This window comes from Columba livia, chromosome 7, assembly GCF_036013475.1.
Source record: "Columba livia isolate bColLiv1 breed racing homer chromosome 7, bColLiv1.pat.W.v2, whole genome shotgun sequence".
NCBI classification, from domain to species: domain Eukaryota; kingdom Metazoa; phylum Chordata; class Aves; order Columbiformes; family Columbidae; genus Columba; species Columba livia.
In genome coordinates this window covers 12,047,747-12,060,015 of record NC_088608.1, presented here as the reverse complement: position 1 = coordinate 12,060,015, position 12,269 = coordinate 12,047,747, and the positions used below count along the sequence as shown (strand labels likewise).

The 12,269-nt window shown below is 43.2% G+C and overlaps 1 protein-coding gene across 10 annotated transcripts in view; it reads right to left on the bottom strand.

The window, feature by feature from the left end:
- The window catches only part of SEMA5B (semaphorin 5B), a 269,944-nt gene that overhangs the window by 41,249 nt on the left and 216,426 nt on the right, over positions 1-12,269 (bottom strand). The window lies entirely within an intron of this gene.

Genomic DNA, 12,269 nt, shown 5'->3' with positions numbered 1-12,269 from the left:
TCAAGATGTCAGTTTGGAAAAGTCACAGCAGAACGTTATTTCTAAGCTTTTGGCTGCTTTGAACACTGGTGTATTCATTTTCCTCCTGAATCCATATTTACAGGCTGTGTGTTCCCAACATGTGAGCTGCTAAAGAAAAATAACTAGGGTTACTGCTGCCACTAAACAGAAGGTCAGTCACAGAAGTAGTCTGTACCGAAAAAACTCAGCTGCATTGGTTGTTCCTGTGAGTTGCTTTCAAATTGTTAATTTTCATTACGAAAACATAACAGTAAGTCACATCATGCATGTATTAGTGAAAGACAAAGAAGAGAGGACTAAACTTAAAAAGATTCACAGCATGATTTTTTATTCCAATGATCCAATCTCTTGTATCACACAGAAGGCTGATAGGATCTTTCCAAAAGTCCCAAATGATTTGAAAACTGCCAATTAGACAGCAGCAAGGGACCAAGGGGAAAAAATAATTTCAAGCAACTAAATAGGAGTAATAAAATTTATTCTAAGGGTAGCTATCAGTATGATAAATGAAATATATATTAAAAAAAAAAATCAAATGCAATGAGATGTGAATGGTTCCCTCCCAAAAATCTTTGAAATTGTATTAGCCTCCAACCAGCCACAAATGAAAAAGCAAGTCCCTTAAGCACAGCTGAAAACACTCTATCAGTCTGTACTGACACCACAGCAATTTGCCCCAAAGCAAAGCCGAGATTGTTTTGCTGTCTGGTATTCAATACTTCAGATACATATATATACACACACGAATGTATTTATATTTTAATTATGAGTTTCCAGTTTGGTCCTACATGGCAGCTCCTACAATTCCTCTACTAAAGATTTCACACACAGAGTTTTAAGGACCATGATTTTAACTGTCCTGCTTTAGGGAGGGAGGTAGTTATAATGAGTGTCTCCACTGCATTTTTCCTTCAGCTGCTTCAGCACACCCAAGGCAAAGATGATTTTGTCCCAGCCCCAGGCAACAGAACATCAAATATTTGCCTAGAAAAGACTTGGGATCCTCAGTACAAGGACACAGAAGGGACACGTGCTGCCTTGCTCATTATTCTGTCTAAGGACCTCCATCCTGCTGCTTTGGCAACGTACACCCCCCTCACCCATGAAGTGGGGCTGTTTCCATCCCCAGAGCTGCCCTGGTGACCCAGCAGCCCCGCAGCAAGGGCAGCACTCGTTAATTTTGGAGCAGGCACTGGGGCATCTGCCCATCCTCTTGGTAACTTGGCCCATCAGGAGGAAACTGGGTGGTAGAGAGAAGAATGAGAGAAGCAATTGAGGGAGAGGGGGGAATGGGAGGGAAGAAAAAAGAAAAAAGGCAAAAAAGCCCCTGCTTTTATTTAGAGAGCCTTTTGGTCAGGCGTTCAGACCCTGCCACCACATACCAACTATTGTTTCCAACTGCATGAAGGCATTTCACCAGGCACCCAGCGAGCTGAGAGGGGTCATTGTAATTCATAACAGGGAAGGCTGTTGTGAGCATCACCCCATTATGATACACATTTTCTCTGAATTTAATTTATAGGAAAACATGTGCTGCATAAATTCAGGAAATAATCTCCATATGTTCTGTGCCGCAGCCCTCAGCCGCTCCGCGGGCTGCAATCCATCCCGGTGAGGCACTGACCGCTTTGCTGGCACTATTGTCACGTCTGTCATGTAGCTCGTGTGCTGCTCTGGGCTGGGAGCAGCGAGCGACAGCTCCCCAGCACTGCACTCCATGAATCACAGCCCACAGTCCCCTGCTGCCACCACTGACCCCCAACTGACGGGCCATCGGTAACCAAGATGCAGAGCCGCCAGGAGGCCACAGTGATGGCTGCCGGCAAAAGCCAGTGCAGTGCTTGTTGGTGGGGAGCTATGGCCATCCCACCTCTGTGCTCTCTGTCCTGGGCGTGATGAATTCCTGCCCATCCTGGGCTCTGTTGAGTTGTCAAAATGCGCACTCTGTAATTTAACAGCCATCACAGCCTGGGATTTCTCCCTGCCTGACGGCAGGCCCTCCAAACCACTTGAAATCTAAAACCAAAATAGCCATCCTGTCTGCTTCCCTTCAGGATTCGGAGCCCACTCATCTGCCTCGACTCTGGTGAGAAACCTATTATATTGGCTGACAGCAACACACTTACGGGTGAGGAGGATTGTATTTACTTACACACAATTTGCTCATTTTGTTTTCCTTTTGTAAGCAGGAAAAGCATTACAATGTGCATTACTGCAAGAGAACAACCTTTTTGGCAAATACTTCAAGGGAACACTTCCAAATCTACCCTAATTTATATCCTGACAATATCTTTAGAATATATATCCCTATTTATGTCATTAAAAGGTAAAACCACACCAGCAGATCACACCAAAAGACAAATAACTGTATGCATACATGCACGCACAGATCAAAATGCTTCAGAAATATGCTGCTGTTCTTGGTAGATCAGGCACCACAGTGTGGAAAATGTAAATATATCACAGCATCTCCCTGTGCTCATAACACAAAATAAATTGAAATGTTTATGTGTAAATACCATTTTGTATTACGATACCACCGAAAAGTCTCACAGAGGCTGGGATACCTGAAGTCTCACAGGGCAGTATGTAAACACTGTGAAATAAGATACAACGGAGTTTACATGCTATAATGAAATTCTGATGTTTCAAAGGCAATGGGACTTCTGCCATGGTGTCAGTGAGGCCAGATTTCATACCACAGATACAGGGAACACCACACTTGGGTGTCCTCAGTGGCAGGCTGGGAATGCCTCAAGGAACTAACAACGTGCTATCGTCTGCCATCACAATTCACACAGGTAGAGGAAACCCATTATCACAGAAGACTACCCAAGCATGGCAGGTTACCACTGGCTACATTAATGCTAATGGTTCAGTTAATGAAATCCCACAAAGTGGGATGTTTGTGGAAGTAAGATGGTGATGATACCACACATGCCCCCAGTTCCCCTCTGGGCATCCAGTAACCACACTCGGTGAGGACTCTGGAGAACAGCTCTTGACAGTTTTCTAAGAGGTTGGATTTATTATGACAGGGCATTACCATCAATAGCAACTTACTTTAATTCATTGCCTCACAATAAATGTCTTATCTGAGGCATAAAGGCATACACTGAAAACGCTCAATTGAAAAACAATTCCATTTGTGTCTCCTATTCAAGGTATTTTTTCCTCCAGTTCCTTATTCTCACTTACCAAGGACATTTGCATGAAAATAAGATCTTACTCATAAGAGCTCACCTGCTGTCTGGGAGCTGTGAGCCTCCTTGACGTTGGCTCTTGCAATCATTTCTACAGCAGTAATCTGGGATAATATAAAAGATTAAGATGCTGCAAGTGGGGCACTATCCACAGCCCACTGGAGCCAACAGAAAATCTTACCTATGACTCCAGAGAGTTTTTATGGGGTCTTAGAAGCTTGGTGGTGCTGAGCCTTCACTAATAGCCAGTGCTGTAAAAAGGCTTCTGCTTCCAACATGCTGGTCCTGCCCAAGATCTCTTTTTTTGTAATAGCCTGAATGATGTCTTCTTTCATAATCTTAATTAAAGCTTAAATGTCTACAGTTCAAAAGTTTCTCATTCCTGCTTTTATTTGCTCTGGGTCTAGATAACTTCATCTTTTGGTCATTTTTCCCTGAGAGTTAAAAAGCTTCAGACTGTGTAATAAATGGAACATCAAATCAACAGAACCAGACCAAAGAGATTAAGCTTTGACAGACCAAAGAAGGAATTACTAGATCTTCTTCCTGCTCTTACTGCCAGACAGAAGACACACAAACACGCCATTTTTGTACCAAAAGCCACAAAACTATCATCCAGAGCATTCACACTGAAGGGCTCTGCTCCTCTCATCTGCCAGGATATGCTTGCTTTCCTAACTTTCATTGTTTCTCTTTACATTTACTACTTTCTTCCACAGTTTGGTGTTTAAAAGCAAACAGGAAAGGAACGATAAGATGTGACTCTTTGCAGAGGCAGGGCAGTTAACCCAAAGACTGAGAAGTTCCTTCCCAAAATGCATTTCCTCACCAAACCTGGCCATCATGCCAAGAGAGGGTTCTGTGTTTTTGCTGATGAGTTTAGAACCCGCAGTGAACACCATTTTCACCAGGTAGAAACAACAACTCCCATAAGCAACCAGCTCTTTAAACCCTGATGGGCACCACCAGCGCATTCCCCAGCAGTGCCATCAGCTGGAGCGGTGCAAACATTTATAAGCCTGATCGTGCAAGGCACTGAGCAACCTACACTCATCTGTGCCCAGCATTCTACACAGGCAGCACAAGGGTTCATCTTGCTCTTTTTGGGGAATAAGATCTTAGAATTTCCCACTGGTTTGTTGCAATCTTCTCATAGTCACCTCCAAGGGAAGAGCCATTTGCAAGCAATAAGGGGGTTTTAGCTGTGTTATTTGCAAGTGTGAGGCTGTGTTTGGCATACGGACATTTCCTGACAAGGTTAGCTTACTGTCCCATTGCTATCAACCTGCGGAGGGGATGAACTAAACAAATAATCATATTAGCTTCCAGCCAACCAAATCATAATTACTGACAACCTCAATAGCCCGTGCAAGGAAGAGCGGGCTTCTGTCTTCCCTAAAGCCAGATGGCATGAAAAGAGAATAAGAAGAATCAAAAGGATGTTCGCGGCTTAAGAAAATAAGATTAGAAAGGGGAAAAAAAGCACCAGACCTTCAAACAATACCTCTACTTTTGATACCTTTAAAAATTCAAACCGCAGAGATGAGCCAGTGATCTGTACAAATCCATTATCTTTCCCCACTGAGAAGAGAAGCCAAGTGGAACTGAGCTGCTTTAGTCAGACGCTGGTCAAGTAGAAGCTTCATTTCTCAGCTGGTGAATACAACATATTCCGTGCCAGACGCTACTGCCCTTTGCTCAAGACGAGTAGCCACCTACTTCATAAGCAATTAATGGGGCTCTTTGTGGAGGAGGGCACTGCTCAGGAGGAGCACACTGTAGCTCACAGGTGCCACCACTGGCAGGGCTGCAGTTGATGTTAATCTGGACAGACAAGGTTTGATATTTTGGCACTTGGCATTGGACGCAGAGGTGGAAAAGCTGAAGTGTGCGTGTGTTGAGTGCGTGTGTAATTTATCATCCACACATGCTTAGCATCAGTGGTTGCTGCTCCGCACATGACTTGTTTTGAATGCATAAATTAAAGCTATGGTGTAAAATGACCTCTATGACCATCTATGAGCCAAACAGATGTAACTTATTTGAAAGAAACCGTGCACAGACAGAGGATTTTCAGAGGAAGTTTCAGCTCATTTTCTTTTCCACATCAGGGACCTTGGCTTGTTGGTTTCCACCTCCTGCCTTACCATTTTCAATATCACTGTAATCGATTGTGGTTTATAGATTATGGCCTCGCACAATCTACACAACAAACTATTCAATTTCTTACTTTCTGACATCCCATTCCATCATCTTTTAGCAACAGTCACTTCTTTATTGGGTAGGTGTTTATTTTTATTTTAAGGCCATGAAATAAAACAACATAGGATTTATTCAAATATGAAGATTAATGCCATCCTGAGAAAAATTCTGATTAAATCTGGATTTATGTTTACATCAGTAAAGCAGGTTAATAAAAAAAAATGAGTAAATGTTCCTCCACAAACACTATTAGAAACTCTTGTCACTGTGCCAAACAAAGCTGACCTCTAATAAAAACAGAAGTACAGAGGGCCTCTGGCTACCAGTGACGGGATCAGTCTTCCAGAAGAAAACTCGGATACTATTGAAGTCCTAATGAAAGCAATAGCCAGAAGGAATTCCTGAATGCAGGGCATCTTTGTCTGGATTGCAAAGCACAACCATTTCCTAGTCTCCAAAGGCTTTTGAGCCTTAAGAAAACATGCCCCCCAGGGCTGCCATATGGAAAGAGGCAGAAGGGACTGAACATCCCTTTGGGAGGGCAGCTTGGGCAAATCAGTGCACTCAAGTGTTCTTTCCTGTCTCTGCCCTGTGTCAGTCACTGTCTGGACATGGCTGTCACATTAAGATGTGCTCTGCTCCTGTGTTTCTGCTCTACAGTTGCAGATCTGAGACTTTTGTAGGAACATGGCAAATTCCTGTAGTCTGGTGGCGCAGGTGGATATGGGAAAAAGGGTGGTATAGGCAAGAGCAAATCAACGGTGAGGGACACAGACAGGTGCTTTATGCAGCCTCTGGGAGATGCTGATGATTAAAAAACCACAGATTATGCTAAAAGGGGAACTTAGGGGAAAGAAAACTGCAAAGGCAGAAGACTTAGCAAGAAATGTGAGTGATGATAAAGAAACCTGAAAACAGTCTACAGTTGTCACCCAGGCTGCACGAAGTAATTCATATTCAAGAAGTTCCTCTGTGAAAGCAGGATTTTGTTAAGCTCTGAGTAATTATTTTCTGCTCAACAAGATGTAGATTCAACTAGACAGAGCCTTTGTAGATGAATGTATGTTGGAAAAGGCAAATAAACATTAGACCACCTACTACATCCCGAGGATCCAAGACATCTCTTGCCCAATGCTGCATTATTTTAACATTGCATAAAGGGGAAATGATCCTGCCAACATATTATCCACTACTTTTTCCCATGTAATTATAAAAATGCTATCAAATTATATCCATTCACTTCATAACAAGAGACAACATCACTTAAGTAAATGGATATTCTTGAAATTCAGCCCTAACCCTTTGTAGACGAGAGTGTTCCCATAGATCTACAGTAGTTAGGTGTTTTGACAAGTAAAAGACACCAGATAGTACAATATTATGTTTTTCTACAACCCATACATATTTTATGTACTGATATGTACTTACATTTTAAACTTAAACCAACAATAACAAATTTGCTCTGGCTCCAGATACTTCCTCCTCCCCAAATAGGTAAAACAGCTCATCTCCTAATAAAAAGTTAATGATGCATCTGTAGCAGTATATTAATTCAGTATTAACATGGGACACATCCGCGTTGTACGCTGACTGGAAGCTTGAGACATGAAGCAAACCAGCCATGGCAGCAGTAAGGCTGCCGACTCTTTGCATCAGGAGCCATGTTGCTGAACGTGACCATTGCATAGAATACAAATCTTATGACATAATAGTAGCAAATTACAAGCATTGACAGATTCAATGGATATCTGCCCTGGGGCTTGCTGGTAGCTTTAGTTATTAATCTTGTTTGTATAACAATAGCATCAATGTCATCCCAACATTACATATTCCAAGAAAACTACCTGCTTTCCTGTCAGTTGCCACTGTGTTGAAACTCATTTCCCATAGCCCACCTAGCAGGCATCAGATGGCAATGACTTTTAGACATCATTGATCTGAGCTGGCCTAAAGCCAGCCTGCTAGAAGTAAAAGGATCCACACGCTAAACCATTCTTGATATTGAGAGCCAGGTCATGTTGGCAGTACACTTCAAAAATAAGGAGCAAACAAAAGCCCTCAGCACGTTCAGCCTCCTGCTTTTTCCTCCTTTCCAGCAAATCCGAAGTCCCTTGAAACAAATTGGCAACCTAGTCATGATGGTAAGTAGACAAAAGCCAGTGAGCCCTGAAATTAGTTGATTTTGTTTGGCTTTTTCTGCAGCGACCTTCATCTGTTTCAGCCTCGACTCTGGCTACTGCTAAATTCCCCTTCTGCCACAGTACCATTGACTCGGGGCCATTTGCACAGTTTGGTGCTACTAGTAAAAGCCTAAAAGTGTACAGACAGCTTAAAATCAATTTAAAGCTTGCCACTGGTTGGAGCATTTAAAAGAAATGGGAAAAACTTAATAATTCATCTGGTTCAGAGCAGAGCCCCGTTCCACTCTTTCATCCTCTCCTCTCCTTTTCAGTGATGCAAACACCAGCAATCTCAGCGCAGGCTTATTCCTCAAACTCGGCCTCTTGCTGGTTTCCCTACCGGCACCACATTGCATTTCTCTCCTCACTGTTATTTGTGATTCCCTCATACTTAAATGCCATCCACAAAATGTGCTATTTTCTTTCTTCCATGCCATTAAAGATAATGTCAAATAAGATGGAACTGAAAACCAATCTCTCTGGCATTTCACTGGAAACATGCCCCTGCACACTACATTGCCAGTTACCCTGGCCTTCTTTTTTCTCCAATTTCAGACACACATTGTGACATCCCTTTCCCAGACCATTCAAATGAAGCTCTTCAATTGCTATCCTAACATCCAGGTTTCTTAGACCTGTACCATCTCCTCAAATCTTAAAGGTCCATATACCGCAAATAGTATGGATGCGCTTAACTTTACATATATGAGCAGCTACATTAAAGAAAATGGGAGTAATTGCCCGCTACAGCAGATGCAAATGTGTTTTCAGGATAGAGAAAAGGGTATAATTTTGTACTTCTATTTAAAGAACACAGATCCACTTCATGTACCAAACTTCATTCTTTCCAAGAGCTTTAGTGATGGTGGTTCTGTTTGATGTCTTAATTCTCTGTCAGGGGGAGTCTTGCTATTTACTTAAATGCAACCAGAATGCCAAACCAGATGTTTAGTGATTTATTCTGATGTAATATTGGATACTGTGGATGACAAAAGATTGAGCGAACACTCTCCTTCCTGCCTATGAAGTTTTCCAAAGCTTTTCAGCATTATTGGTGTTACAACAATTAGCTAATTCCCTTAGTTTTGGAGAGGCCATATCAGCCAAAGCAGATGGAAACTGATGATTAAACTTTATCACATTTTTGTAGGCTGTTACCTTTCCTTTTGCCTCTATTTTTAAAGGGATGTTCAATGTGCTGGATATTTTTTAACTTTCAGGGAGAAGATTTTCAAAACAAAATCTGGCCAGATTTTCAACAGCCTCAACTCGGGAGAAGAGGCTGGATTTTCAGGGTCTTTGATGAACAATCTGGCCATCAACACCGCCTCAGTGATCTGCTGGTTGCTGGGCTCCGCTCAAAAACAGTCTCTGTTTTGTTCCCTCCTCTACCTCTTTTAACATTTTCTCTCCTGTGCTTTTTACCCAACAACAGTTCCTTGTTTGTTCTTTGAGGAACTGTCGTCATTCTGATGAAGAGGTCAGAGGATTTCCAGCCTGTATTCCACTCCCGGAAACGGGGAAATGCTAACCTCCATGTGATATCTCAACCCCCTTAAAGCCTGGTATGGCAGTGGTACAGGGATGGTGCTTGGAGTTCCAGTTCTGCACACTGGAAGGCAGGCAGGAAAGAGAAAAGAGGGCAAAAAACTCTGCTGCTTTACTGTGGCTGCTGGCCCTTTTCTTGCGAAAACTCCTTGGAGCCATTTCAGAAGTTACTCACCTATATGTACTTAGCTGTCTGATCATTGGCCCAGAGCTATTTAGAGGTGAATTGTGTTTCTCATGCAGATCTCTAGTCAGCAAGTAGGAGTACTTGTCAGCTGAGTCATTTCTGCTAGCTTTGCACTAAGCACCATGGCTGGAGGGGATGTATGGCAGAATTTAGGCCAAGTAAAAGGGCAAAATCTCAACATCACTCAACAGCAAGCTTGCTCCAACCAGGTCAAAAAAGCAGGCAGAGTTCAAATGAGAGCATGTCGTAGCTGCACACAGGAGGACTTGGCTTTCCTCACAGCCTCAGAAAGCAAGAGTACCTCCACTAGCATGAGACTTACCTGACGTTGCCCTCATACAAGCTGATGAGATACCCATACTTGCGCACAGATCAACAGGGAGAGGACAAGCAAGCGAAACTGTTCTCAGAACCTCACTCTACATCCCAAATTGCAACCTGCATCATGTGAACTGCAGATTTTATGCAGAAAACTGGAGGGAGGAAGATGAAAGAACGAATGACTATCAACATAAAATACATTACAATAAACCGCTCGGGACAGAGAGATCAGAAAAGGTGGGCATTCAAGAGACTCTGGTCTCATTCCCAAACATATTTTCTTTTCCTCATTTGAATGTGTAATCAAAAAATGGCTACAAAATCACTGCAAGGCCAGCCTCAGATGTGTGTCTGCTCAGAGGCTCACAACCCTGATGCTGCAATACAGAGACATCACAAAGTGCTGTCTACAAGCAGCTTCATTTTCCTACATGTTTGACTGCAGTTCCTACATGTTTGACTGCAGTTCCTACACTGACCAATCTAACCCCATCTTTGGAAAAAATTACTAAACTACCCCTACAGATAGGCCCCACCTGAAAGTAATGGTCCAAATCTGAAGTCCTCACCTCTCTAAAATTCAGATCAAGGGGTTTGTTCAGACATATTCTAGAGATACAATGGTGTCAGTGATAAAGCTGCAAGGCTGGCTCTCCAAGTTTCTCTCCCCAAAGCTTGGGGGCAACTTGAGGTAAAACAAAACAAAACAAAACAAAACAAACAAGCTCATTTGAAAATTGCAGGGAGTTAGAAAAATTTCAAAGCCATGCAAAATCCAGCAGCAAGCACAGCCAAGCTACCACCCAGCAAAGCAGCCTTCAAAACACTCTGCATGTTCAGAGGGCTTGTAGGTTTAGCTCGCATTGGACACCTTCCTAATAGTCTCCAGCAAGAGTGAGGAATGGCAGCACTGAAGTACAACAGGAAAAACACGCACAAGACGAGGCCCCTGCAGCCAAGTCCAGCCTGTAAATTTGGGCAGCTGACATTACAGACGTCTTCCTGTTGCCCTGTTGCTAAGCCTGGCTGTTCTGAAAAGACAGATTGAGACAGGTCAGTGGGCACACACAAAACACTGCTCAGACACCCAGAAATATATTGGGTCAATGAACTACATCAAGACATGTGGTTGAGATACCGGTCACCATTTAAGAGATTAAATTGGTGCTGTGTCAATAAACAAACAGTAAAGGAGATGGCAGAAACCCTTTTCCCTTCCCATCTCTTCCCTTTGCTGCTGCTTCTTCCTCTGTCCCATTTCTGAGCCTCGGTACCAAGCCCCAAGGTTTTAAAGCAGCAGAGCAGCAAGGTTCTCTGAGGGGGATCAATGCTGGGATCAATTTTCTCTCGATACATGATCGCCCATTCCAGGGAGAAGGGAGGGTGAAGGCAAGAGCTCTAAGTCAGCAACAGAGAGCCCACATCAGCCCCAAGGGTGTAAAAGGCTGCAAAGTTTCCTGATAACAGGAGGCAGAGCCAAAAAAAACAAACAGTGTTGTGGTATTCCTGCCCGGGAGGCACAAATTCTTCAGCACCTCAAAGCTTCATGAGCGCCCCACAAAATGATTAGATTATAAAATCTGCTGAAAGCGGAGCTTTTCAGGGAGGCCAGACAAGAAGTCACAGCACAACAAAAAAGTCAGGGGGGGTGTTGTAGGAGTGGGAGCCCTTCTTCCAGTGGTGGCTGCATATTGGCATGTATTAAACATAGACACAACAATAAGCAATAAATCACGGCCCAGGAGAAGTGCCAGGTGGAATGTACTGGAGGAAATTAAAACATCCTTCTCGATACAGTTCAGTATTGAAAGAAATACAAAGGAGGCCAAGTTGACTTATCACCGACACAGCCAGGATGCTAAGGGGAAAAAGGGTTCCAACATTTGCAGCTGAAAACTTTGCAGTTGAATAATTTCCTACAAAAGCCCCTTAGATTAAAATTAATAATGTCACAAACATCCTTTTAAACGAATAAATAATGGCCTTCTTGGCTTTCCTAAGTTTTCTTCTTTCTTGACTCCATTTTCCAAATGCACAATCCCTCTACAGGACTCAGCCATGGACCAAAGGATCCACTACAATATACACAAGTACACTTGCTGGCCAGCACCCAAATTCAGCAAATTCTGACCTCCCATGTTGCCAAACGTATGCACCCACCACACTGTCAGGAAAACCTGTCTTGTGCACTCTGGTATAGTCCAGCAGCTGGCTTAAATTGCCTAAAAGTACCATGAAACAAGTCAATGGAGGAACAGCTTGAGTCTCCATCCCCCAAAGAGCTGGGCTGCCTCCTTATTTCACTGAAAAATGCCTCCAGAAAGTTTGTTTTAGGAAAAAAACAGCATTGGTACACAAGCTTCCCAGCAATCTCAGCCAGGACCCAGTGCTGTACAATGCACAAAACCGAGGCTGCTTGTGGCCACCTCTTTGGATCCAGGTTTCTGTTTTTTTTGGGAAAAGCTTATATTAACAGGGGACTGTGCTAGCCCTCAGGTCCTAAGTGGAAGGTGCTCCTGCACCCCCACCTGTCTGCCCTCCAGCCACTGCTGCTTTTTCTCTGCTTGTCCCCTTTTTAGGTAGTTGAGCAAACCTCCACCATTTGAG